The sequence below is a fragment of the Pseudopipra pipra genome, chromosome 21 (genome assembly GCF_036250125.1).
Source record: "Pseudopipra pipra isolate bDixPip1 chromosome 21, bDixPip1.hap1, whole genome shotgun sequence".
NCBI lineage: Eukaryota > Metazoa > Chordata > Aves > Passeriformes > Pipridae > Pseudopipra > Pseudopipra pipra.
The window spans coordinates 10,009,552-10,037,442 of NC_087569.1; the positions used below are offsets into that span (position 1 = coordinate 10,009,552).

At 52.7% G+C, this 27,891-nt stretch overlaps 1 long non-coding RNA gene across 1 annotated transcript; it reads right to left on the reverse strand.

Annotated features, from left to right (window-relative positions):
* Positions 1-24,265: 24,265 nt before the first annotated feature.
* On the reverse strand, positions 24,266-27,891 carry LOC135425618 (uncharacterized). The gene is made up of 2 exons (XR_010435669.1): positions 27,724-27,891; positions 24,266-26,306 (listed from the first exon to the last, which is right to left on the reverse strand). It is a non-coding gene; the product is annotated as an uncharacterized LOC135425618 (long non-coding RNA).

The following is a 27,891-nucleotide window of genomic DNA, read 5'->3' on the forward strand; positions in this document are numbered from 1 at the left end:
AGACAATATCAATGTGATGTGTTGTTAGTACCGTACCAAATAGGCTTTTAATTTTCTGGGGAGGTGTGGTGCGTCTCTGCAGTGCCAGCATCAATCATCGTCACCAGGGCCAGGTCCCGGCTCTCCCGGGGGCCCTTCATTGTAAAGGATTCCCTCTCCCTCTGACCAGGGGCTGTTCTACCTCCGTGGCGATGCCTCTCGCAGACTAATTGCTGATTTGTTCTTCTTATGATGATGGAGCTCGTGTCACCACAAAACAGAACATTAGGATAAAGTCTTTAAAGTGGCCGTGCAGCTGGAAAACTAATTTACGGTCCCTTCTGGTTAAAAAAAGAAAAAAAAAAAAAAGGGGGTGGCATTGGTAGAAAGGACATTTCCTATGCCATTAAGGGTTGGGAATGAATATGGGTTTGGTTATAAACTCCTCAATACTCACCAGGGCCATTATATCTCTCCTCCTTTCCTCCCAAATCTTTGTGACTAACTTTTCCTTTGGTTTTCTCTGGCTCCCTGGGGAACTGGCAGTGCTCAGGATATTTCTCCTTGTGCTGGGGGCTTTTCTTGCAGATGGGAAGTGCCTTTCCTGCCTTGTAGTTCCTGATCCTCCAGTCCCACAGCCCTGGCCCAGCTCTCCTTCCCCACTGTGGGTCATATTTACCAGAACACATTTGTTCTGGCTCCTGAAGTGGAGCAGAGGGAAGTTGTCAGGGACACAGAGGACATTAAGGTGACTTGTCATTGTCATTGGGATGGCCTTTGTCTTGGATGGGACCACTGGAAAATCTGTTTCTGATGCCTTGGGAGCACATTTCCCAAAGTACTTTGGTATGTAAGAGCCAGTCCCATGGAAAAGGAGGGGATTTGGCCTCAGTGGTCATGGGCAGGGACTTTGGGAAGTTCTGGAGCACCCAAGGTGGGGTGATGGGCACACTGGTGTTGTACAGAATTGTGCCTGGGAACTTCCAGGTTACAGCTCCTGTTCCTCCCAAATAAGGAATGTTTGTGGGTGCTTTCCAAGCATCAGATTTTTCAGAAGGGTTAAATCCCTTTTTCCTACAAAGCAGTGCTGAGGTGGGTGTCAGCCCTGGGGTGGAAGGGAGCACCTCCCCTCCAGGAGCCAGACTCTGCATCCCCATTGCTCTCTGCTCATCACCAGCACAGGGGCCAGAGCCATGCAGGGGGAGAAGGGACAATAAGGGAAAAATGTTTGTCTGAGAAGCTACTTGGGGGGAAAAAAAGTATTGTTAAAAAAAGAAGGTGGCAAAGCGGTGGCTGCGGCCCCTTCCCCAGATGCAATCCCACTCCTGTAATTTCTGGGGGAATTGGTTCATCTTGGGTGCAGATATATTTGTGTCAAGGTGCAGCTGCACAGATAGCCTGACTCTATGCATAGTAAGAGGCTTTCAGAGAGAGAGGTTATGCCCAGAGCAAGGCCTTATCAGAGCAAGCTGCCTGCCATTTATCTGCTTCCCTATCAAATATGAAAACAGGCCTCAATCTGCTGCTTCTATTTTCCTTGTGAAGGCTATGGGTGGAATAATAATTTAGTCCAGTTTTTTTGTTTCCAGAGCTAACCTTCTGCCAAACTCTGCTCTTCCCAACTTCCCTGGGCAGCTCAGCAGTGGTCGTGCCTGGGAGCCCACTGGGCTGGCACCGGCACGTCCATGGGTCCCAAACCTTCAGGGAACGGGGTCTCTGCTCAGGAGGGGGGTTTACATGTGTCATGATGTGCAGGGCTGCTGGAAGGTCTGCGATTTAGCACTTTAATATCATTGTCATTATTCATTATTTGTATTACAGTAGCCCCTAGAGGCCTCGCCGGGTCCGGGACTGGGTCCCTGTGGGATGGGTTGGGGGCAGATGCAGCCCTTGCCCCATGGCAGCAGGATGGGATGTCCCAGGGACACAGGGGGACATGTGCTGACCCCCAGGCTGAACCTTGACTTTTGCAAAATCTGGATGTGTCCTTAGAGCCACCCTAAATCGCAGGGTGTCACCCCTGGGCGCTGCAGTAGGAGGGATGGGGACATGTGGGACGTGCCCAGGGGAAGAACCCTGGAGTGATGGGGTTGTCCTGGGGATCCCCGTCACCTCTGGCCACACTCACCAGCCCAGCCATGCCCTTCACTCTTATACTGCACAACTTTACCATAAACTCCCACGGCCCCAACGTGGCTTGTCCCCCTCAATTCCAGCCTGGCTCGCTGGGTGGAGGATGGGGGGTGACCTTCAGGGACCCCCTGACCCAGGGTTGTGGCAGCCCCACTCAGGAGGTGGCAGTGGGAGAGGAAGCCCAGCCCAGCACCCCACTCCTCCCTCCCTCCCGTCCATCCTGCAGGGCCTCCCTGCTGCCGTAATAAGGCCTGAAAAGCCACTGCTTACATTTTTAATTCCATATCTGTGTCTAACTGCTGATGCTAAACTGCGATCCCACAGCTTCTGAGGGCAATGCGATCCACATGTTAATATTTTAAGCCAGCCACTAATATTTTTATGTGGGAAATTGAGATTTTCTACGGTTGCTGGATGAGCAGGCCGTTTCTCCACGCTGGAGTATGAAAACTGTAGCTGAGGAAAACATTATTTTACATATTTGTATTTGTTGGGGCTGCAATCCCGTGCTGGGAAGGATGGCCATGCTCCAGCTCCTCACTTGTCCCACTGCCCCAGTGTCACCAGGACGGCACCAAAGTGGGGTTTTATTCATTTATTCTCTGATAAAGTGGCTATTTTTCCTCAGACCCGTCTTTCTCGTGCAGCCGAACGCTTTGTATTTTTAAATACCCGAGAGCAGAAACCTATTTATAAAACTCAGGCTACTCTTGACAGGCCCCATCTAAGCAGCTAGAGAGGCAGCCAAGGGAGGTGGCACTGCCCTGGTCACCTGACTGCCACCAAGCCCAGTGCTGAAGTAGCAGACAGCCCATCTGGTGCCACGAGTGGATGTGAGAGGCAGTGCCTTCCCCAACGGCTGCCTATAAATCACATTTACGAGTGCAGTCATGGTCTAGGCAGCACTGGCTGGACAGAGAGCTTGGCAGGGCTGTGATCAGGGTCATAGGTGGCTGTACATTGTCACCCAAATGTGGGGAAGCCAAAGCTGCTCCAGGGTCAGCTCCAGAAAGTGCACGGAGATGCACAGTCCCACATGGAGGTGCACAGTCCCACATGGAGGTGCACACTCACACATGGAGGTGCACACTGACACCCAGAGCTGTGCACACTCTCACACACACGTTTGACCCTCATCACAGCCCTAAACCTCTGCTGACAGGCAGGCAGGCGGTGGCAAAGCTGACATGAAGTGTAGACAAGTGCCCGTGTCCCCAGCCTAATCACTCCATCTCCACGGCTGCTGACACACTGCATTATCAAAATGTGTGGGAGCACAGGCTCAGGCCGGGCTTTGGAGCTCAGTGATGGCTTTGGCAGCTCAGAGTTTAACCCAGGGCCTCGGCTGTGCCACGCTCTGCGTGCTGGGAGTCGGGGCTCTGCTCCACAGGGCTCTGATGTTGACCTGGCACTGCTGATCAGAGCCTTCCTCCAGCTCAGCAGTGGCTGGAGCTGGGTCTAGGGGTGCCATGAGCAGACAAATCTGGGGACACCCCCTGCCTACCCCCTGTGGGGACTTGCAGGGCAGACCATGGCACAGTGACCATGGCACAGTGACCATGGCACAGTGACCACGTCACTGCACGTGCCCTGACACCCCAGAGAGTTGTGCAGTCACAGAGAGGATGCCATGTCCAGAGCTGCTGCAAACCTGGGGGGAAATGGAAGTGGAAATAAGGGAAACTCCAAAGAGCTTTACCCAAAATACGTGGAGAGAGTTTTTTTCTCAATCACAAGTTTTCAGCTTTAAAAGAAACAAAAGATGTGGGTGTTCAGTAAACTGGAACTTCCAGTGCTGGAGGAGGCAAGAGATGGAGTTTGCTCTCTTGGGGTTTCCTCCCTCCTCGCCATCCACCTTCACCAACCTGCTCCTTGGACATGAGGTACCATGACAAAATACTGTAGAATAAAAACTTCTGGAAATTCTCTCCACTGCATAAAGTGGCCTCTTTCTGCTGCTGAACATTGAAAGTGTTCTTGGGGTCTGAGTGGATTGCAGATGAAGGTGGATAAATATTGAGGCAGATGCACCTCAGTGTCTTTCCAGCAGTTAAATGTGCATTTCGTACGTATGGGCCTTAACGAGATCCTGCCCCGCTGGTATGGATTACTGTGAGAGAACCTGCCAGGCCCACATCATTGTTTAAGACAAGTCCATGATGCAAATTGGCAGCCAAAGCACTGAGCAGTCAATACAGATTAGAATTAAGTCTCTCCTCTTGTCCACAACCAGGGGCCCTGCATTGATCGGGTTGCGAACGCCAGGAACAACCTGGGCCGTGCCCAAAGTGGTGGGGAGGGAGCAGGAGCCCGTGCCCAGCTGGGACTGTGCCATCACCTCACTCCCCTCCTGGTGCCTGCCCTGGGCATCTGCAGGAACCAGTCCCCAGCCAGGCAGGTAGAGTTGATGATGGTTTATAGAAGAGGCACCTTAAGAAATCCGGGAAGGGGAGCATAGAGGGGTCAAAGCTGTGGTTTGACACAGGCTGAAGACTAAACACACATCCAAGCATGTCCTGCCCTGAGGCCTCTTCCAGCTATGCTGGAGCTGGCAGAAACATCCACTGCTATTTTCTTTTCCTCTTCCTTCATTTTCCCAGATGACCCCACTCACACCCTGCTTTGCCTTTTCCATCAGTGATCACATCAGTGGGATTTTTGCCTTCACGGATGTTGGAACAGGGTTTGTTCATGCAGGACCCCACCCATGGGGTGCTTGGAGGGCATTTGCACATCACTGCTGGCACAGGAAGGGTTTATCTTGTCCACCAGCAAGTGGAAACACACCTTCCTGAGGTACCAGCCCCTGGGTGAGCAATGGCCATTTCAATGGTTTCAATTCCCAGTGGGCCCATCAGGCAACCCACGCTCACCAAAAACTGTTTGAATGCTTAAGAATAGTGAGTACATTCATAAAACTCGAAGTCTTTGCCTTATAATTTGTCTCAGAGAATGAAAGGTGATTTTTTTTTTGATCCCTTGTTTCCTGGGAATGCTTTGCCTGGCTGTGACTTGAGCTACAGTTCAGGAGCCGCCTTTTCTCACAGGGCACCAGGACACCCCGACTGCTTTAGGTGCCATCAAAAACGAAATCAGTTGTTGTTTGGTGTTTCTGGAAGCACAGCTGGGGGTATGGCATCACTCCTGTTTGTTTAGCAGGGAGGCAAAGGGTTTAATGATTTCTTGCATCGCTTCCGTGGAGGATCCGGGGTGTCCTGTAAGGCCGTGATAGCAGGTTTCCTCGTGCTGCAGAATTACCCCAGAAATGCAAATATCTCTATCAGTCAGGATCCAGAGCAGCAAACCCACAGCCCCGAGTGACCCCCAGCCCTCCTGCTCACAATCTCGACCTCTGGGGCGTTTTCTTCTCAAAATAATTTATTAGAGAGAGGCTGCACGAAATAATCGCTCTTTGTTTTTTCCCATTTGTGTTCTCATGCAAATGAATTCCCACTAACTTTTAGTTTCTGTATTTCCCAATTGTCATGCAAAACTCATTTCTCTGAACTGTATCTCCTGCTCTCCACTTTTTTTTCTTCTCCCCGAGGAGATTCCCTCTATTATGGCCAAGGGCAAAGCTTGGGTGCAAGGGATGTTTTGTGTTTCAGCACAAGGTCAGGAGCCTTTCTCACTCCAGCAGGGTCAGTGGGAACAGAGCTGTCACCCCCTGCTCCTTCAGAAAATGGGGGGCTGCAGGGTTAAAAGACTTGGAAAAATTCCACAAGGGGAGAGAGATAGGCAAGAGCCAGGTCAGGTTCAGCCTAAAAGCAAGACTAAGCTCCAGAGCTGAGCTCTGTGAAACATCTGGACATAAACCAGTGGGGATGGGGCTCTTGGGTGCTGGTTCTGGCCACCCCGTGATTGACTTGGCCACTGGGCCATCCTTGCTCTTCCCTGCTCAGCATCAGCCTTGTCACTGACCTGAAACTTGATTTTCTCAGCCCAGAAGTGCAGCCACAGTAGTAGCCAAAGAGCCCCATACCCTGTGTAGAGGTTTGCATGTGCAGAGCCTGCAGGCTGCTGTGACACAGGTGTATCACTGAAAAGCTGGGGGTGAGAACAGAAAATACCAAATTACTGTTCCTTTCCCATTTCACAAAAATCTGTATTGTGGGGTTTTAACTGTGATTTTGGTGTTGTTTTTTTTTTTCCCATGAGATATTCCTGTTGCTTGGGGCTGGAAGATCCTGGTTTTCATAGAATCACAGAGAGGTCTGGGTTGAAAGGGGCCTTAAAAAATCACCCTGTTCCAACCCCCTGTTTGCCTCTGGCCGGGGCTCTTCCACACCAGAGCAGCAGCCTGGTTGCCCTCCCTGCACTCTGCCAGGCAGGTTTTCCCCAGTCACCCCCTCTGGGAACAAGCTACCTGGTCAGGGCAAAACAAGGTGAAAAAAAGATCACAAGCAGCAATATTGTGCCTGTAGAGCTAAACCTTGGGAGAGCCCCCGGCAGCAGGGTGGCCTTTGTTCCCACTCCCTCGCCCCTCCGAGCCCGCCTGCCTCCCCTCTCCCAGCCAGCCTTTGAATTTTTATGCCGGTGCCTTTCTTTGCATTGACCAGAGTTTATCACATATCTCTGGTTGGGATCCTGCCTAGCTTAGCATAAGACAAAAATGGGGGGGGGGGGGGGGGGGTGGTTTGGAGAAAAAAAAAAAATCGGCTGAATAATAGGACGGATTTGTAGCAGCTGAGGATTTGCATTCAAATGTTCGCCAGCCTCCTCTGAGCTCGAGTTTTATCATGTCTTTACAGCCAACAGCTTGTTTATGAATAAAAAATGTGGCATGAAACCAGAGGAGTGAGTTGTCTTTGTTTTGTCAAGTGTGCGGAGACAAAATGCTCCCTTCTCACAAGTCTTCACTTCATACAAGTCTTCTGGGACGGGGGCAGCTGGCCGGGGGCTGCTACCTGCGCGTTGCCATGGCCGGGGGCACCCCGGGCACCCTCCATATGCATGAGCGGGACCCGCCGGGCGCCCGATGCATAGCAGCCCCTGCTTTGACAGGCAGCCACTTTATTAACTCATTAAGCTCATCTTGTTCCTTTAAATGCGGTATAATTACAAATAAAGCTGTCACACTTTGTTTGCGGTTATATAATTTAGCTAAGTGCCGCTACGACCTGGGCTCGCAGGAGGGAAAGGGAGGTGACGAGCCCGGGCTGTCGCAGGGGGGAAGAGACGGGGGAAGTTTGAGGCTGTTCTTGACGTGGCTTTGCCAGTGGGGACGGGTCTGGATCTGAGTTTGGGGCTGGGGCTGGATGCAAACCAAAGGGTGAGTCCGCGATAGCACCGTCAGCTCCCGTGTCGGCACAGGGAGCATCCATCCATCCATCCATCCATCCATCCATCCATCCCTGCTCCCCTCGCCACTGCTGCAGGACAGGGAGAGCCCCCGGCTCTGCCGTGCTCGTGCACCGAGCTTGTGGTTCCTTCATTTGCAATTAGCAGGGCGCTGGCGCCATGTTCCCATGGAATGGGAACGTCGGCGGTCTCTCCCCGCAGCCCTGTGCGGGAGCAGAAGCGCGGGCGAGCGGGGCTGGCGTGTCCCCACCTCTGGCTCCAGCCGGAATACAGAGCAGGGCTGGAGCATCATTGGTAGTCAGGGCACAGCGCCGGGAGGGACGCGGGGCTGCAGAGCGGAGTGCGAGAGAGGAGGCGATGGCATTCAGAGAGCGGGGGGGGAGCGAGACGGGGAGGAAAACTTGGAAGGGAAATGCTGCGAGCCCTCTGCTTCGTCTGCCTTCAGCGGGGGAGGCGTGAAAGGCATCTGCCGCTTCCTGGTGTTGGGAAAACACTGCTTGGAACGGGGATGGGGCTTAATGCCGGGGAGGGGGTGACACGCAGCAAGGGTCTGGAGGAGCTGGCAGAGCTGACAGAGGATATATCCCACTGGAAAGCATGTGGGTTGTTGAAGAAAAGACTTTTTTTTGTGTGTTATTTCTCTGCTTTTTGAGTGACAGGAAGAAAGGATAAATGTTATACAGGTGAGAATAATCAAAATTATGCAAAGAGGTTTTTTGAACACCTGATTGGGGTGCAGTTGCTTTCCTTGTCAGAAAAGGAGAAGATCTTCTCCTGGCACAGCCTCTGCCTTTTGTGCTCCGTCTCTGTTCTCCCAAGAGCATTTGGAAAGGGGAAGAGTATTATATTGGGAAGGGAAAGATAGAGGGATCAGGTCTGGGAGAGATTCCAGCCACAAATACTTAAAGAAGATTGATAGAAGATACATTCATGTGAAAGCATGCCTGACTTCTCTGCTCAGGAAAGACCTTCCCTGGCCCTGGGGAAGGAGCAGAAAGCCTCATGTTTGCTTGTGGGGATGGCAGGGAAGGTCTGGCCCAGCACTCTGGTGTCCCTGGGAGCTTTACTCTGCCTTCCCTGGAGCTGCAGGATGAGGCCCTGCATCCACAAAAATGCAGACTGGGATCTTCCCAAGGGCTGAACAAATCAGCACCTGATTAAGGTCCCAAATGGCTTCGGGCCTTCTGGATAACCCTGCTGTTATGGCACTAAAAGCTGATGGGATGGTCCTTGTGGCTGATTTGTTCCTGGAAGAGCTCCTTTAGAGCTGGAGGGGGATCTACAGTTCCCAGGGTGCCCATCAGGACAGAGCCCAACAGGGAGAGTGGCAGATCCTGACAGGGAAAGTGGCACAGAGTGACAGGGACCATGGCACAGCCCTGGGGCAGGAGCCAGTGCTGGCACATCCTCGTGGCACAGCAGCCCTCGCTGCCCTTCTTTGTGCATGGCTGGGGCAAAACCTGACCTCATCCCAGTGGGATCAACGAGGTCCTGCTCTGGCTTGGACACTCTGGTCCTGGGAGGGCAGGGGCCGGGTCTGTCACACCCCACACGCTGTAACAAAGAGCAGCTCCTGTCAGAGCCCTCCCAGGGAAACAATGGGCTGTGAGTCGTTTTCCTGGTTTTGCAGAAACTCCTCTAAGGCCGTGTCCTAGATTTAGCTCAGGTTCTGATAAGGCTGAGAGAGATAAGTCCCAGATTGTACTGCTGTGCCCAACAGACTGGTTACATCGTGCTTGATGACACTTCAGACCCGTTGTCATGACCCCATATAATCCGGCATCCTGGACCATCTGACACACATTTACACTTAACATTTTATTAGAGACTCTATAAATGAGATCTCTTTGACCTTCAATCCTTGGCTAATTGCTAGTTTCATGTACAAGACTAGCCTAATTTTACGTGATAATTACCTGAAAGTGGCAATACGTATGGCATTGCATGTTTGAAATGTCAGAACTGGAAAAATATCAAGTGGCTGGAGTCTTAGGCAAATGGAGGGAGTGGAAGGGTCAGAACAATATACTTTACTGCTCAGATGATGGAGAGAGACTATATATCGCCACAAACCCCAGTAAATAGGATACATCAGTAATAAATCCCATGCATAATGTTTGTTGAAGGGGGTTGTGTTGGCGGGTGGATGCTGAGGCATCTGTCGTAAAACAGAAAGAGGTGTTGAATTTGCAAGCATTTCAGTCACTCCCTCAACTTGTTTCTTTTCACCAAGGAATCCCCACTGTCAAATAATCCTGAATTTCTCCTGCCACGCTGGTACAAATCTGATCACCTCCCACCATGGGCAGTGAATGGGTGAGGGGTGAGGACCTGCAGTGAATCAGCCCCAAGGAGGCATTTGGGGGGGGATTGAGGGAAGAATCCTTGAAAGAATCCACCCAGACCAGCACCAGTGTCCCAGGTCCGCCCTGGCTGCTGCTTTGCCTTTGCTGGAAATGTGATTATTCCTCTTGTTTGCTTACTGGGGTGTAACCACCAAACAATGTCGTGTCCCGTATTTGGATTTAATTAATTGGTTGATAAGATTATCATTAATGAAAATAAATTAAAATCACTTCAGTAATTATTTCACTGTAAACATTATTGACAACACTTCCTAAATACTGTAAAGTCAGATTTAAAGCCCTGGTTAGGAGTCTTGGGTCGTGGGATCACTGTAATTAGAGGTGGAACTGGAATTGGATTATTGAGCATATCCTCACAGAGGGGCAGGTTGTGTCCACGTGTATCTCTCTCTCTATATGTATATATGTTGTTGACATTTTTAGCTTATCAGTTTTCTGATTCTGCTTTAAATGTGTCAGTGATGCTCCTCTGCAACAGATGTTTTTATTAAACTCATGAAAAATACATTTTCAGGTTCTCAGACATCCCCCCTGATTGAAGTTGTCTGAAATCTTACAGCCCATTTTTAGACACTCAGCCCTGGTTTTTCCCCAAGGCTCCATGCTGGTCCTGCTCCGTGTCCAAGCCAGGGACAGGGATTTTAACGTTTCCAAAAGCCATGCCCAGCAACTGGGGGTTTCAGCACAGGGTGCAGAGGGAAGTTCTCTCAGGAAAGGTGAGGAGATCGTGGCTTCATCTGTTCTTGCCCCTCTGTGTCTGGCTTGGAAAAAAACACAGCTCTTGGAGGCTTGGAAAAAGTGCAACCCTAAACCCTTCTATCCCTGCCACGGTGTTGTCCTGCCTTTGGGGACAACAGGAGGGTTTGGGGTAGTAACACTGTGCCTGTGGTTCCACTGCTCCTGGCCAGGAGTCTCTCAGGACTTTGGGTCCAGACTTGAGGAACAGGATTTGGGCTGCAGCATCTTTCTCCATCCCTTTTCCATCCTCTGCCTTCTCTTGTGGCAGTCTGTGATGTAAATAGTGAAAATACTCTCTGGAAAGGAGCCTCAAACAATGTTTTAATTAAAGTCCTCAAGTTATAGGGTTAGTTTGCAATCAGAGGCAGAGCCAACTGTGTGCTCCCATCCTGTGCCATCAATGTTTGTAGGAGCTGGGGATGGAAAGCACGTGGACACGTCACCACACAGCCCCTTCCTCCGGCACCTCGTGCTTCCCACTCTGCCAACAAATCACAGTTGGAGACAAATGGCAAAATTCAGGGAATTTGCAGCACATCTTCTCCCTGCCGTGTCTCAACCCCGGCCTCTGTTTTCTCCATGTAAAAAACTAATCCTTTTAGAAACATGTAAATAGGGAAAACAGATCCAGTGTCAGCCCAAACCACGTCTCCTCCCAGGTGTTTGCTGGGATTAAGCCCTGAACTTCTCCATCCTTCTACCTAAACTGATTAGTGGCTGTTTTATCAGATGAGAGAATGGTAAACAGCAGAGTAAACAGGTCAGTGATAATTTCAGTACAAAAGCTTTAGGGGAACAAGGGATATTTGAACTTCAGCCTCCTGTGGCTGCCTCGGCCACGTGTGGAAACCCCCCCTCAGGTTGCTCATCTCCCATTTCCACCATTCCCTGGGATGCCTGGGCTTGGGGGCTGTCACAGCAGCCCACTGGGGATCCCTGGGTGTGAAGGCAGGGCCATGAAGGACCCACCCTTTATATCAGGCACTGTCTCCTCTTTGTTTGCTCGTTCTTTGGCAGAGTGGCCTGTGCAGGAAGGGCCCTGCACCCTCCCCCTGCACCAGCGCTTCCTGAAGGCCTGGCAGTGTCAACCAACATCCCAGGGGATCTGCAGGGGGATTTGGGACATGTGCTGGCTCTAACACCTGTACTGGCAGTGGGGCTGGATGTGTGCTGTGTTATGGGGTATCTTTGCCATGCAGTGCTGCACACTGCTGACGTTGGTATTCCTTCCTTGGGAGCCGGGGCAGAGCTTCATCCCTGGCTCCAGGCTGCAAGGTATCCATACCCAAAACTGCTGCTGACGTGGGAGCAGCAGGATTTCACTCCCCAGGCAGTTTGCCGTGTTCTTTTACACCTGCAGGTTTCCTTGGGTAAATCTGTTTGGCAGGAGCAGGGCTGAGCAGCCCCGGGCTCTGTGCAGACCCCGGGAACGCGGTGACCCACATTCTCTGGATCCAATAGCTGCTCCACAGAAGTCCTGGTGTAAGGTACAGCGGCTTCAGGCTGTTGTCACACCTGCCTGCCCCGAGGGCTGTGCAGAGCAAGGATCCAGCTCAGTAGCTGTACAGGTATTTGGGCTGAACTCTCTGGGAGTTTTGCCAAGCCCAGACATGTGGAAACCTCCCCTGGGAGCCCACTCGGGGCTCTCCATTGCAAGGAGGTGGTTTTCTGTGGAGCAGCACTGCCCTGGTTCTCCCTGCAGCCCACAGAGATGTGGCACAGCCCCTGTCAGAGGTTGGTGCTGGTCAGGACCAGCCCCTTTCCCTTCGTGCAGCTGGAGCAGTCACTGCTCTGCCCCATGCTCCCAGGCTGGGCCAGCGTGGTGGGATGCACTGGGCTTGAATCCCACAATAAATGTCTCAGTATTTGATGGACACAGGCAGAAGAAGTGATGGTTTAACCTTTGTTCCTAAGGCCAGAGACCCCCTTCCACAGACCTGCTTGCCAGGAGGTGCTGAGCATCCCTGGAGCCACAAACGTTGGGTTTTGCCCTTTGGGTGGCAAGAGCTCATTTTTGAATCACAGAATCGTCAAGGTTGGAAAAGACCTCCAGGATCATCGAGTCCAACCTTTGACCAAATCCCACCATCCCCACTAAACTGTAACACAAAGTGCCACATCTGCTTGTGTTTTGAACACTTCCAGGCTGCATTTTTCTCTCCTGTCATGCCTGTGGGCTCCTGGCACGGTGTGTGGTGGGTGGGACGCCGCTGCCCTCGCTGTGTTGGGGCCGCAGGAGGTTGCCCAGTGCTGGGGGGGCTGTGGGTGGTGTGGGAGCCCAGCATTCCCTGTGTTCCTGGGATGTGTCCCTCCAACAGGCAGGCGAGCACAAGCATGCGCCCAGATGCTGCCTCTTGTGCTATCCTTAAAACATGCATCATATTTTGTGCTGACTTAATGCTACATGGATAGTTGTACTTTCCAAGTAGCTGGCAACCCTTAATCAATGTTAATTGGCTCTAATTAGCATATGTTAATTAATGATATTTACTACAAATTAAAGGTATGAGTGCTCCCAGAGGGTTTCCTGTTCATCCAATTAGTGCCAATTAGTTGCAATTAACACGTGTAAATGAGATGCCATTGAACCCAAAACAAACAGCACATAGTCTGCTGTACTCGCTTGCAGTTGAACTTGAGCTGCGTGGTGGCACAGGGAGGGGAGAGGGGCTGCAGAGGGCTCTTAAATGCCTGGCAGGTCTCTAACATCTATTTAAGCTGTCTCATTACGTCTAATTTTGTCTCTCATTCCGGGCGAGCAAGTTGAAGGAAAGTTGATCTGAATAAAAGCCCTTGGCAGGGTAAACAGGACGTGTTTTCGTGTCCTGCTGGGCTGCGAGGAGGACACGGCATTGTTCTAAGAGAACTCCCATCTGGGTGTTTACACCTGGTCCTGGCCTTGCTTTGGGCAGGAGGACATGCAGCCCCAAAGTCGAGCTCCTTCTGTGCCCACTGGGAGTGTGGAGGGACTCAGCCAGTGCAGCTGTGGCACAGGAGGAGCCCGTGGCTGTCCCACAGGTCACCTCAGCTAGTTCCCCAATCTCCCCTTGGTGTTTTTCCCTGGACAATCTTCAGCTCCATCATCAAAAGTGGTGCTCTTGGCACTGTTCTGCTTGGGTTTTTGGCCTGCAGGTAAACACATCCACAGAAGTTTCCTGCCCTGGGCTCTGATTGCACAGGCAGCCTGGCAGGCGGCAGAACAAATTGTCATAATTGTGTTTAATTAAAAAGCGTAAATGGATTATCTTCAGGTAAGGATGATTTATTTAACTAATCAGTCTGATCACAGAGAATGTGCAGTCTGGAGATGGAAATCATTTGGGGGAAATGGGTAATTCCTTTTCCCATCAGCCCCAGAGTCAGGCAGGGCTTTAGCACAAAATCCATCTTGGCGAGCGGGGTTAAGCTGGGAACACACCCCTCCATCCCAAGGGATGTTTTTAAACATCCCCTCACCCACATCTCTTGCACCAAAGTTCTTCTTTTCCTTCTATTCCCCATTTTCAGGTGAAAACAGCTGCCTGGTCCTGTTTTTTGCATGGTTTGTGCCATATACTGTGGGCTTAGTACTGGGTTCTGTGGACACACAACCCCTCACCCCATGAATCCCATGGGATGAGGAGGATAACCCTGGGTGGAACAGAGCCATCCCTGCAGCATGGGGGGCACAGTTCGGACACTGAGCTCAGGGCCAGGCACTATAAACACCAAACAAGCATAATTAATTGACCATCTGCTTGAAAAGCCAAGAACAAGGTGGCACTGAGGTGTGACTGCCGTGTCAGGAGCCCTGAAATATCTCTGGAAGTCGGGTGCTTTGGATACCCTGAGCTTCTCCTTGGCTTTGTGTGAGTGCTGTTTGGTTTTTGGAAGGTGGAGGTGCTCCCTGGCATGATGCAGAGCCTGGAGCTGGGGGGTTTGTCACTTCCAGGGGCTGGCAAGGAGCATAATCCAAGGGAAGGTGCCAACCAGCACCTGCTCATCCAGACAAGTGTCTTCACAGCCCTCAGTCCTCACCTACCCACATAACGATTCCCTTGTTGTGGTTGTGTGTTTGGGGAATTATTTGAAACCATTACAGCTCGAGCTGGGAAATAAAGCACCTGTGGTGTTTTCTGTTATTCCTAAGAAAATTCTCCTTGTGTTTAATAGGTGATGTTTAATAAAAATGAAAATGAGCTTATCCTGAGCAGGCATGCACGCCAAAAGCTGGCATTTAAATTAGAAATTATGATTTAATAACTTGTCAAGGAACTCACCAATGTAACAGCGTGATAATTATTGAAAGGAGGCTTCATAAATACTGGAATATCATGATCTGGTGTGAGAACCGAGCTCGGAAACGGCCGGTGATCTCTGCCAGACCCTCAGCCCTCACCAGGAGAAGGCTCCTGGTGAAATCTCTGTGATCCTTCAGGCATCTTCATCCTGGGGAGGATGTGCCTGGAGTTTTGCTTGGTCTGGGAAAAGGTGTATCCCAGAGGTGCTCTGTGGGTGTGAAGGGAGGACAGGGAGCCATGGGTGCTCTTTCTAATAGACCCTTTAAATTACAGTCCTGACTTCCTGTGGGTTGATTGTGGTGTGTGGCTCGCAGCTGGAAGACCATTATTTCTGCTATGATTTACAGAGCACTTAAAGCTAAATCTATGCAGTATTGAAGGTATTGAAGTATTGTAACAGATAATTCCGTGTCTTTAGGTGTGACAGGACCCCTTGGCAAAATGCTTGGTTGGCAGGAGGGTGTGAAAAACCCAGACAGAAGCAACTGGCAGGCTCAGGTTTTGGTTTCTGGCTCAGCCTTGTGTCCCAGGGGTTCCCAATGCCTTGCTCATCCTGCTCCTTTTTTCCTTACACAGAGGAAACTCTTGGGGATGAGTGGAGAGAGGGAAGAAAAAATAACAGCCTGTGAAAGTGATGGGGAAAAATTGCTCTCCTGTTTCCTCTAAACCAAGAAAATGTCAAGGAAAAACTTTCATTCAGATTTTTTCCTGTATTTTTCGGTGAAAAATATGTTTCCTTGGAGAAATTTCAGGTCATTCTGTGACTAAATAGTGAGTCTGCTCATTATTCTGTCTGGCGCTCCAGGACTTCTTTTTTTTATTATTATTTTTTTAAGTGAAAACAACTTGAGAGAGGGAGAAAATCCCTTTGACACTAAAATCAAGTAGGTGGATTTGAAAGAAATTGGAATGACCTGGGGGGGAAAAAAAAAAAATCTTAGTTGATAATTTTGAATTATAAAATGAGCCTTGTGGCACATGAGGGTGACCAGGGAGGCTCGGGGGTGACCACAAGTCGTGGCCACACAGGCAGGTGAGGTGCAGGCAAAGCACTTCCCACCCACCCAACACCCCCCCCCCCCCCCGGCGTCATCTCCTTCATCCCAAAAAACACCGGCAGTTTGTCGCCGGCTCTGGCCGGGCTGCCACATCTCTCACCTCCCCTCGCCAGCAAATGTGGGGCTGGCAGAGAGGTTAAATTCAGGTCACAGGTCTCTGAGAGCATCCATCCCTCGGGAAGGCGCGGGGTGCCCGCACCGGGCTCCGGCAGCGCCGAGTCAAGGTGAGAACGGCGGCGGGCCCGGGGGGGGTCACAGCCCGGGGCTTCCTGCGGCCCCCTCCGACCAAACAGGGCTTGTGGGGAGAGATGGATGGTAAACAACTGCGCCTTTGAAGAGTGACAACGGGATAAATCACCCGGTTACTCCGCTGCGTTATCCCAAAGAACGCTGGCTCGGGAACGCCTCCCGTCGTGCCACGGCAGGGGTGGGGGCTGAATGCAGGACCTTCCACAGAGCACAGGGTTGTCCTGTGCCCACCTCTGGCCAGTGGCCATCTGTATGTGACGCCCATTCAGCTCCCCCAAACACCTCCTTGGCTCCACCGCCCTGGAGCACCCAGTGCAGAGGCATTTCTGTGTCCAGCTTCCCCTGGAATTCAACAGATCTGGGATCAGAGTTGTTGCCTCATCCAGGGGTTTATTCCAGGGCAGGAGGGATTTCTCCTCTTGGCCTTGCCCCTCTCTGCTGTGCCGTGTGGTCCTTCCCCAGCCTGGCAGCGTGTGGGTCCGTGTCCCAAAGGCACTTTGGCACCTCAGTCCAGTGAGTTTCAGGCTCGCATTTTGTAGGAGCATAGTTCACCCTGGGTTGGAAGGGACCATTGAGTCCAGCTCCTAATATTTGTTTCAAACCAGTGGGGTTGGTTGAATTTGTTCCTCCAAATTCACAGCCCAAGGCTGAGCTGGTTTGAGCCAGGTGTCACTGGGAATGGGCACAACCCTTTGTTTCCACTAAATCCACAGAAAATGTGGCTTTGTGTCAACCCCACTCCTGACTGACTCCAAAATAATCCTTGTTTTAGCTGAATTATGTGTTTCTGGACACCTTTCTTCATGCTGGGCTCAACCAAGGCTTGACAAGTTCACCGTGCCCCTCCTGCTTTCCCCTCTGCTCCCAATATGGGATTCCCAACTTTTCACTGGACCTGTGTGAGGACAGGAGGGTGGAGAAGGGCATGAGGAGGAAGAGGCACCTTCATCACAATGCACAGGTTTCACTGTGGCTTAACTAGGACTTTCCAGCCCCTGGGCATAAAGTTAAGCAGGTGCTTAAAAGCTTGATCCTGAGCCACAGAAGTTGGATGTTTTTCCATTAACTGGATCAATGTTCTTGATCACTGACTTGATCAATGGAAAACCAGGGATCTGGCCGTGGGACCCTCCAGGGTGAGGGCCAGAAGGCTCCACACCTTGCACGGTCCTGCCCATAATAAAGAAGAAGGCAAAAAAAAGGAAAAGGGAGAAAAAAATACAGGGAAAAAAACCCCGAGGAATGGTGGAATGAAGTTGTGCTCTCTCAGCTCTCTCCGGTGCCCGGGTCTCCGTCATTAATATTGAGCAATCCCTGACAATACCTCTCTGCATTTTCCAAAAGAATAACTATCAGCCTGGTAAACAAACCTGGGGACGCACGAAATTCAGCAGAATTTGTCTCATCTGTAGAGGCTTTATGATAAATGTAACAAGGCAATAGGACCAGGCAAAAAAAAAAAAAAAAAAAATTAAAACGTAGCAAATTGACATTTGGAATTGAGCTGGGATGTGCTCCGGGAACGCCGGCGTCTTATCGACAAGGGGGGGGGGACCTGCAGCCCTTCCTTAAACCCCAACCACACAGGCTAATTTATATGCAGTTATTCACGTGTGCAGTAAATTCCAATTATGTTTACAGATGTCTGCTTAACATTTATGGAAAAGGAACCTCAGCATGGCTGAAATATCCTTATAAGGGTTTGGACTGGGCTCCTTTTTTTTTTTTTTTGCCATCACCAATTTAATTATATTTTGCAGATTTATTTAAAAAAAAAAAAAAAAAAAGGCAGCTGAGCTCCCTGATAGAAGGTTTAACATCTCATGCAGGTATTTTGGTTGTGTGACCATTTCAGAGTTGTTTTAACTATATTTTTTTTATTTTCGTGTCAACTCAGGAGTTCAGTTGATTTTTTTTAGACACACAAAAAAAGCAGCAACATGTCAGGGCAGTGAAAGATGAGCAGCTTTTCGTGTGGCTTCCCGCTGTAAATTAATTTTATTCTTTATCTTGGAATTTCTTCCCTGCCCAGGGACCTTCACCTGGCCAGGTCCCTCAGGTAGTTGGGTACACACCTCCAAAGGTGCATTTCCTGATTCTAGGGGTAATGTGGATTTCCTAATTTTAGTAGTAATAAAAAAACCCATGTATTTTCCAGATAGATGTGATTTTCCCTCTCCTACCCTGGGCTCTGAAGGTGGATCCAGTCCCAGGGGGTGACAGCTCCAGGATGGACCTGCCTGGTCCAGCCTCACACCCTTCCCTGGGACGAGCTGGACCTCACAGGGGGGAATGCCCAAGGACAGGGTATTTTCTGTTAATTCTAAAATTCTAAAACTGCTCTTTTCAAGCATTTCTCTTCCTTTCTCTGGCTGAATTTGAAACACTTGTGCATTATTACAGCCTGTGTGAGTAGCAGCCTGGTTGCGTATTTGTATCTGTCTGGGGATGGCACGTGTTCAGCTGGGCACCAAGCACCAGGCACAGCCCTGGCATGATCCTGGAGCATCCAGGGCAGGGATTTCCACAAAAATCTGAAGGGTCAGGATGCTTTATGGGTGCCTACCTCCACTTGCTTTCCCTCTGGAAAGCAAAGGTGGTGCACACTCACCTCTCAGGGCTCTGCAGTGATGCAGGAGTCACCCCAAATGACACCCTGGTGTCCTGGATGGCATCAGGACCCCAAACACGACTGTCCCTGTTGGTGTGCAGTGACTTGTTTTAAGTATTGCCACTGGAAAAAGCTTCCCCATGGTCATTCTGAAAGCCAAACAAGTCGGTGTCTTGCGTATGAAAGTGCTCGAATTCAAATGAGGGAATGAGAACGGCATCGGTATTTGGAAATGGCATTTCCCTCCCGCGTGAAGCACCAGCCCTGTGGAATATTAATGGGGGGTTTTAAAAGCAGCAGTAGGAAATCTCCTTTGCAGAGCACGCACAGCCCTAAACCGCTCCTCAAACACCAGAGCGGCCCCGCAGCGCCACAGGACTCTGCCCTCGGCGTTTGCTCGTCCAGGCTGTGGTCAGAGGTGGGAAGGGAACCTCTCCCTGTGTGTGCTTCCCGGGGCAGGGACATAATCTCCTGCAGGTATGCAGAAAAGATTTGTTTGGAATTAGCACCCTATCGATTTTGTGCGAAGGCAGGCGAGGGCAGGGATTCTGCGCACGGCTCCGTGGGCACAGAGCCCGGCGCCGCTCCCCGCTGCTCCTCACCTTGTGCACAGGCACCACGGGCACGGAGCTGCTGTGAGAGCTGAGGGCTGGCCCCTGAAGGGAAAGGAAACACTGTCCTTCGTGACAGTGCTCCTCTGGAGCAGCTTCTCTGGTTTTACAGGAGAAGTGATAACAGGGACATAACATGCGGTGTGTGCTTAGGTTGGTTGGAGAGAACGCAGGTGACCCATGACTTGGAGATCCATGCAGGGATTCCCTGCAGAGCCCAAGCTGGGATGAGGACAAACACCAACACTCCATCACAGAGGTTCAGTGACCCTTTGGGATGTCCCTGTGCTGGCAGCAGGATGTCAGGCCGCATCCAAGGGCAGCAGCGTTTAATATGTGGGGTGCTGAGTGGGGAGGGGTGCGTGTCCTGCTATCAACAACACGGCATGGCAAGAGTTAATGAGAGATTTCAGGGAGGGAGAAGAGGCAGACCATGCTGTGGGGAGAGAAACTCCTTTGATCTGAGAGCATATATGGAATAAATACATCAGATTTTAAAAGCAAGTTTTGTTTATTAGTACAGTCTTAAGGAAATAAATTGTACATCATTAGGAGCGACGTGTCCTCACCAGCCATCGCCGTTATTATTAACACATTTATCTAATAACCATGAGAATTTCCTTCAGCCATTTATTCTGCAATCTTAGGGGCTTTACAAATATGAACTAATTGCAGCAATGTAGATTTTATTTCAATGACTGAAAAAACCCACATTGGCTGGGAATTCTGCAGACTCACAGTTTCCGAGTCTGAACATCTCGGGAAGTTTCCGTTTTCATACGTACACGACAACACCAGCACAGAACAGCTCCTTGGCTTCAGTGAAAATGGTGACGTTTCCCAGGCAGGAGAAAGATACTTTGTGAATCTGTTCACTAGGGTTTGGGGTTGCCCCTAAAGGAAGTGCAGATAAATAAGGGACAAGGTTTACTTGTTTGTAAGGAAAAGCCTCCAGTGCCTCTGTGGTTACGCTGGTTTGTGGGTGCCTCGACCTCTGCTCTCTGGAGACACTTCCACCTGTGGATAGAGAGAGATGAGAGGAGCACACCAGGACCGGGCTGACACAGAGCCCTCAGTCCCCAGTAACTCATGAGTGACAAACGCAGTGACTTAAGAAGGGTCGTGGGTAGGGAGAGGAGCAGGGAGTGGCTCCCGCTGGCTGATGAGCCAGGCTGGGTGTGCGGCCCCGAGCGTGTTCCTGGGAGCAGCTGACGTGAGCGGCTGTAGTGCAGGATGTTCCCAGCCAGCTGCCAGGAGACCAACACACAACTGACGGCATCCAGCAGGAAAAGGGCTGATTCAGACCGTGGCACAACAAAGCCAGGGGTGAGCAGCCTTTTGCGTGATGTTTTTGCCACTTTGGAATGATAATGCTGCTGTGGGGTTGCGTTCCCAGTGCGGATAATGCCCTGTGCCAGGCTCTGGAGACACATCCAGCCCTGGAGAGAGCAACACACATGGGGTCTGGAGGGTTGGTTTTTCACCCCACCCACCAAGGAACACAGTAAAAAAGGGAGCTGAGAGGTGAAATGTGTCTAAAGTGGGAGTTGGGAGGTTTGGGTTGTGTCCATCTCTGGCTGACCCTCGAGAAGCTGCTTCCCCCCCGTGCCCTCCTGCCCTGCCTCACCAGCACAGTGACACTGGCAGGGATTGCCAGGCCTGGCTGGAATAACAGCCCAGTGATGCCGAGGAAGGATTATTTTAGAACAATATGTGTTTTTTAAAGTGAGCTTCTGAGCACAGAGGGTTGGTCTGTGGCAGTGCCAGTGTGTGGCTCTGCCCTGTGTGGGTGCTTGTCCTGGAGCACAGCGGGGGACAGCAGAGCACTGGCAGGCAGGACCCTCACGGCAATGCAGCTCAGCCCCTGGCTTCTCCTGGAAAAAAATAGCTGGAACTGGTAAAATTTCACATTCTAGACCAAGATGATCTGGGTTTTTGTCTCGAACACAGTATATTGATGCATTTCAGAGTAATGGGACTGTGGGTGCCACATCCTCGCTGTCGCACTGAGATGGGCTGGTGTGCGTCAGCAAAGCTCAGGGCACCTCTCACAGAGGAGGGGAAGGACGCAGAGTTTTTATAAAAAAATGTGCATTTTTTTATAAAACAATGTGTTTGACCACATCTTGTTGCCGTGCTCCAGTTCCGTGCCAGTGGGGTGGTGATGCTCGATTAGCAGCTCAGGTTCCACACGCAGTGCAGCGCTAACGAGCCCTGCCTGGAGCGTGCAGTGACCTCTTTGGTTCCCTCCACATTCCCAGCACTTGCAGCCACGGGCTCCCACACCACGGCTGCCTCTTACCTGGCTCTTGGCCACTTGTCCCAAGCAGACAAAATTTCATGCTGGGCTGGAGGCACCCGGGAGTCAGGAACTTGGTTGGGCTCAAACTGCACTAACCCAGCTGCCTGGGTTTGTGTGTGGCCAATAAAGTGGGGAAAGGCAGGCTGGGCAGAACCTCTGTGGCCTCTCAGAACCCTTAAAATAGAAACCTATATAAATAGGATATTATATAGTAACGTAACAAACAGAATCTATGTATAGAAGATTAGTCAGGAGTCAGGACTAAGCAGACAGACAGAAACACAGCCAGGAGCTCTGGATCCATTGTCTCACCTGGCGAGGGAAGCTCGTGGTTCTGTGGTACCTGGTCCAGGGGATGCTTTTTGATCACCCCAAACCAAGCCCTGCTCCTGCATCTGTGGCAGGTAGGCAGAGGGCAGCGCTGGTTTCCCACCACTGCAGGCATATTATCCCTGCCTTTTTTTGGCATAGTCCTGTTTGTTTGGATTTCAGTTATTTTCCCCAAATGGTCTGTGTGATGATGGTGTCAGACACCAAAAACTGACATTCTGCTGGTGACAAAAACCCTTTTAGGCCGTGAATTCTCTTCTCCAGCTGCTTGTGAAGGACAAGTAACGCAGCAGCCCTTTCTCCATACGGATACAGGAAGCCAGTGATAGTGTTGGGTAGAGGAAAACCTCTGTGGTTACTGCTTTCTAAGCTGGAGGAGCTGCTTCTGTTGGGAAGGAAGGCACTGTCCACCTCAGAAAGAAGAGAAACAAAGAATTTGGCCAGGGTCAGGCAGCAGGTCAGTGGCAGGAGCAGAGGGAAAGGTCTGGGCACCCTCTTCCCTCTGACACTGCCGACGGAGCCGCTGCCTCCACGCAGGATCCCGAGGACGTGTCAGAGAGGTGGGGGAGGTTGCCTCTCACTCCCAGGGAAGTTCAGCGACTGTGAAATTAGTAAATTACACAGGCCCACAGAACTTAGAAAAACAATATAATCCTGGGGGTACTGAAATAATTAATTTGCTAATCAACTACACCTTGCTTTTTTTAATTTGCAAATAGCGCTCTGGTTTGATTTCCCATTTCAGCCACCTCCAGGAAGCAATATTTTGGGCAACAGAGCCAGAGGGGCCCAAGGCAGGCCCGAAGCCCCCCCCCCCATGTCACCCCGGGGGCTGCAGGGCACTGGGGGGAAGCAGCCTCTGCATGGCAGTGACCCCAGCAAGAGCTGGGCGACGCTTTAGGAGGGGCTTTGCTGTGCTCTGGATCCAGCCCCCAACCTGGGAGGGAAGAGCCGGAGCCGCAGGGCTCCCGCAGAGGTTTTGTGCTGGTTTGTCTCCTGCTCTCGCTGCACCCTTGTTTGCTTTAAATCACTTCAAATGCGGAGGCTGTCAGACAAGACAATTAACATGGGGAAGGGGGAAAGTATTACCATCCATTATTTGCCATAACATGAATTTAAGCCAGGAAGTCAAATGATAAAATATGTGGTGAAAAGTGTTGGTGGTGGGAGTGCCTAAATGAGTAATAGCCCTGGGCTTCTGAGCCTTGAACTTAACGTGCTAAGTAAATCCCCGAGGTCAAAAAGTATGAAAATTGTTGCAGCTTGGGGAGATATATTTTAACTTTGGAAAAGGTCCGTGCAGATCCGCTGCCGGGGTCGGGGAGGCAGATGCTGAGCAGCCGCCGCTCCGGGGCTTAGACCGATGTGGGGGGGTGGGTGCTTGTTTGGGAGAGAAAAAACGAGGAGGCTGTTTGGGGGGTGGTGGGGGCTCGTCTTGGCCGGGCGGGATGAGCCGGGAGCGCTTTGTGCCGCCGGCAGCGTCGCCGAGGGGTCCCCAGCGCCGCAGCTCCGCCGGGAGAAGCGATGGGAACAACCGCTGCAACCCCCCGGAGCCCCGACGGGACGGGGCGGGCCGGGGGCGGCGGGGCCGGGGGTCGCGGGGGTCCCCGCTCTGCTCCACCGCGCCCCAACTCTTCCCCTTTAAAACTCCTTCTGCCGCTCGCGCTGACCACGCGGCTGGATTTATGGAGAGAGATGTTTTAGCAGAATCCCCCCGAGTCCCCCATCAGCCCTAAATCCCCAGCCCGCGCTCCCTGGGAGCCCTCCTGACACAGAGCATGCCAAAACAGCTTCGTTTTGCCTATGCATTAGCAATCTATTTTACCTTTTTGACATCTCTCACACATAAAACCGTAAGAGAGAAATAAAATATCTGTCTCTGGGCGAAAATAAAGCTTTGCCTCCCTCCTGATCTATAGGATATAAAATAAAGCCATGGCTTTGATAGTGGCTTTTCCTTAGACTGGAGTTGCTTTTGCACACACGGAGACAATGAAGATGGATGAGCCGGGAGCGGTGCATCCTCCGGGGGTTCGCTTCACCCTCTTTTTTTATAGCCCCCCCCCCGCCCCCGCTACCACTTCACTTTTCTTTCTTTTCTCTTTTATTCGTCTTTTATCCGCCCTTTAACAACGTGAAGGACCCCGCTCAGCTCTCACACACCCGCACCCCCCACCGGGCTCGCCCCGAAGGCCCCCAGGCTGCCCCGCCGGGCCCCGCTCCCGGGCGGGCTCGGGGCCCCCCCCCCGGCCACCACCGGCCCCTTCCCGGCCACTTTCCCGTCAGTCAGAGGCAGAGCCGCACACCTCGGATTTGTAATTATTTATTAACTATATTTCGCATAAACAATGCATGAGCTTGGAGTGTAAGCGACAACATTTAGCGACGTGGGAAGAAACCCGGGAGGGCTAATCACGGGGGAGGGGGGCAGGAAAATAAATAAGAAAAAGGAAAATGAACAGAAAAGAAATAAAAGAAAAGGGAAAGGCGAGCGGAGCCGGGGGGACACAGTGCCGTGTTTACCCTCAGCATCGACCCGAGTGTGGCAGGATAAACTGGGACCCTCTAATACATAATTTAAAGATCTTTCTTCTTCTTCTTCTTCTTTTTTTTTTTTTTTAAAAAGCTCTTTTAAAACAAACCTGGCGACGGATCCTGTCCAGCCATGGGGTTTATTGCGCGGGGATGTTCTACAGGCTTAATTACATCTTAACTTCAATATTTGGATAGTGCATTAACCGCATATATATTTAATCAGGCGGAGGCGCTCTTTCTGCGGGGGAAAGTGGTGGGGAGGGGGGTGAGAGATGCGACCCCCACTTTCTCCACGGGCTGTCCCCCCGCGGCGCTGCCCGGGGTGGCGGGGGGCGCTCCGGCAGCTCCCGGAGGGGAGCGCGGCGGCGTCTCGGAGCGACCCCCGCACCCCGGGCAGGGCTCCACCGGGATGCGGAGGGGTCGGAACGGGAACTCAGGGCCTCCCCCGGCCTCCCCCCGCGGCGGGGATGCTGCCGGTCACCGGCTCCGCCGGTCGCGCAAAGCGCGGTCTCATCCCCGATCCCGTGCGCGGTCGTTGTGAAAGGTTAAAAAGGACGGGGGAAAAAAAAACAAAATCAAATTAAAAATGAATAGGGAAAGAGGGGAAAACTTAATGCTGTCGGGGGAGGGACATGGTGGAAAGTGCCTGCGAGCGCGTGGGAGGGAAGTTTTTGCCTGGTTTGGAGGGAGGGAGCAGCTGGGGATGCGGGGATGCCCCGCAACGCACCGCGGTGGTCCTCGGCGAGAGGGCTCCGGTGTTTGTACGGCACCGGTGCACCGTAAAGGAGAGAGAAATCCCATTACCCAGCGCAGCGGTGGGGAAAGGGGGATGATAAACAGGGTGATGTTTAACTAAAAAGACGGGAACGACACCAATAAAATGCAAATTTAAACTCGCCTGAAAAGGACTTTTCCCCCCTCCTTCTCTATTAGATTTAAAATGAATTTGAGTTTGTGTTTGGGCTTTTTGTTTGGTTTTTTTTTTTTTTTTGTCTGTTTTTTCTAGTCTTTTATTTTCACTCCTTTTTCTTTTATTTTTTTACTCTTTTACTTTCTCTCTTTTTTTTAACCTTTTTTCTCTATTTTTTTTTTTTTTTACTTTTTAATTTTCTCCTTTTAAAAACATCTTCTGATGCCCCTCTTTTTCTCTTTCTTTCTTTTTGTACGCTTCTAATGTCCCTCACCGAGGCCGAGCGAGGTTGCTCTGGAACATCCCGGCCGGCTCTCTGCTGAGCACGGGTGGGGTCGGTCCCGCCCGGGGCTGGGGGCTCGGACCCGGCCGGGAACGGATCTGGGCGAATTGCGAGATGCAGTGAAAAACAAAAAATCCACCCCGACTCAGAGGCCCGGCCCTAGGAGGGGACTGTGCCGCCCATCCCCGTGGCTTTGGGGGATTTTTCCCCTCCGTCTGGGGCTCCCGTGGGTGCCCCACGCCGGGACACGAGTGTCCTGGGGGCACAGAAGACTCGAGGGAGCCTGGGGATAGCGGGGTTTGATTTTCGGATCCTGCTGGAAACAAGCGCGAGCACTTTCTCCTCTCAAACGCCTGCTCTGGGTCGGGGTTCCCGTTGGGGGGTGAGGCGGATGGGGGGCACCCACTGCCCCCTCCGGCCGGGGGGAGCAGCCCCCCTCGTCTGTGCTGCCACTTCCCCCGGGCGGGATTTTGGGGGGGTTGCTTGTGTCGGGGCGGGCGGGCAGAGCCCCGCGATAATCACAGCGGTGCGGGGGCACCCCGGACCCCCGGGGAGGTGGGGGTGGGCAGCGGTCTGTGCCCCCCGGGGAGCAGGGGAGAACCAGATGCTTTCGCTAGCGCCTGGGAAAGGAGAAAAAAAAAATCGCTGTGAAAAACTGGTGCTTGATGGACACGAGATGCTCATCTCCTTCCCCTCATTCATCCCCACCGACACATGTCACCGGGGGCCGCAGCCGAGGGTCGCGCTCCCCTGACGGCTGCCCGCAGCTGTCGCCTTCCCGGGCGGCGGAGCGGGGCCGCCCGCCCGCCCCGGCCCCGCGGCTCCGCATGAGAAGCGGCCCATGTGCGGGGGCACCGGGCGGGGGGAGCCCAGGGCTCTATTGATCCCCGAGAGCGGCGGCAGAGCGGCCCAGCAGCTGGGCGGGGGGAACCCTGCGCGCCCGGTGCGCGCCCCAACGGGGAGGGGATGGCCGCGAGGGGGGACCTGCGAGGGGGGCAAAGATGATATCGTGAACGCAGCCCCCGGGCTTTTAAACACCCGCAGGAGCTCCGAGGCGATGTCTCGGCCCGGGGACAGCCCCGGGAACTGGCTCTGCCGGACCGGGCAGGCTCCGCACTCCCGCCCGTCCGGCTGCCCCCCGCGCGGAGCGGGCTTCCTGCCTTCCTTTTCCTTTTTATCTTCCAATTTCTCCTTCCCTCGCTTTTTTCTTTTCCTCAAGGATGAGGAAAACAGACGTGAAAGAGAGCGCGGTCGGTGGGTACAGGCGGGGGATGCTGCGGGTTCCGGGGAGGGCCCCCCCGACCCCCGCGCTCAGCCCCGGCTGCCAACCGTGTGTGTAACCCCGGGCACGCCGGGGCCGTTCAATCCGCCGTTCCCTTCCTAATTCCCCGGCGGAGGCTCAGCCGGCCCGAGGGGACGGTGCGGGGCCGGCTTCGGGGCTGGCGGGGCCCGGGACCGGGTGGTGACACCTCCCCGGAGCGGTGGCTCCCGCCGGCCAGGAAAGCGTAAAGGAAAGAGAAACCTCGTCCCTCCGCACCGCCCCGGTACCGACCGACCCTTGGAAGGTAAAAGCGAATTAATCTTTATTTACCCCCCCCAAAAAAAAAGTCCATCCCGGTAGCCGGTGCTCCTCGGCCCGGGACGGGCACTGCGAGCGCCGGTAACGGAACCACCGCGAAGTGACCGGCGCTTTCGCTCTGCCCTCGGAGGCCGGGGGGCCCCGGGCCCGCCGCCCCCTCCCCACCGGCGCCGCCCCGTCGGAGCTCACGGGGCCCAGCTCCGGCCGCACCGCAGCGCTCCTCCCGGGACAGGCGGGTTCTCCTCAGTTCTGCGCAGCGCGGGAGCCCCCGCGCCCTCGGGCCGCGCCGTTCGCGACAGGGGAAGCCCCGCTACACCGGGATCTCGTTCGCCGCCGCTCGCCAGCGAGCCGCTCCTATACCGGACCCGTGACCCTGTGCGGGGGGTGCCAGACCCCATCGAGCCGCCCCGTCTCCTCGCACCCGCCGTCTCCTCATCCGCGCACCGACACGAACCTACCGCTGCCAGCGGGCTCTGGTGGCCGTCGGTGTGCCGGTCGCCGTGCCGGTGGGTCGGCGTGTCTGTCGGTGTGCCGGTCGGTGTTGTCGGTGTGTCTGTCGGTGTGTCTGTCGGTGTGCCGGTCGGCCGGCGGGCCGGCGCGGGCGGAGGCGGCGGCGGCGCCCCGGC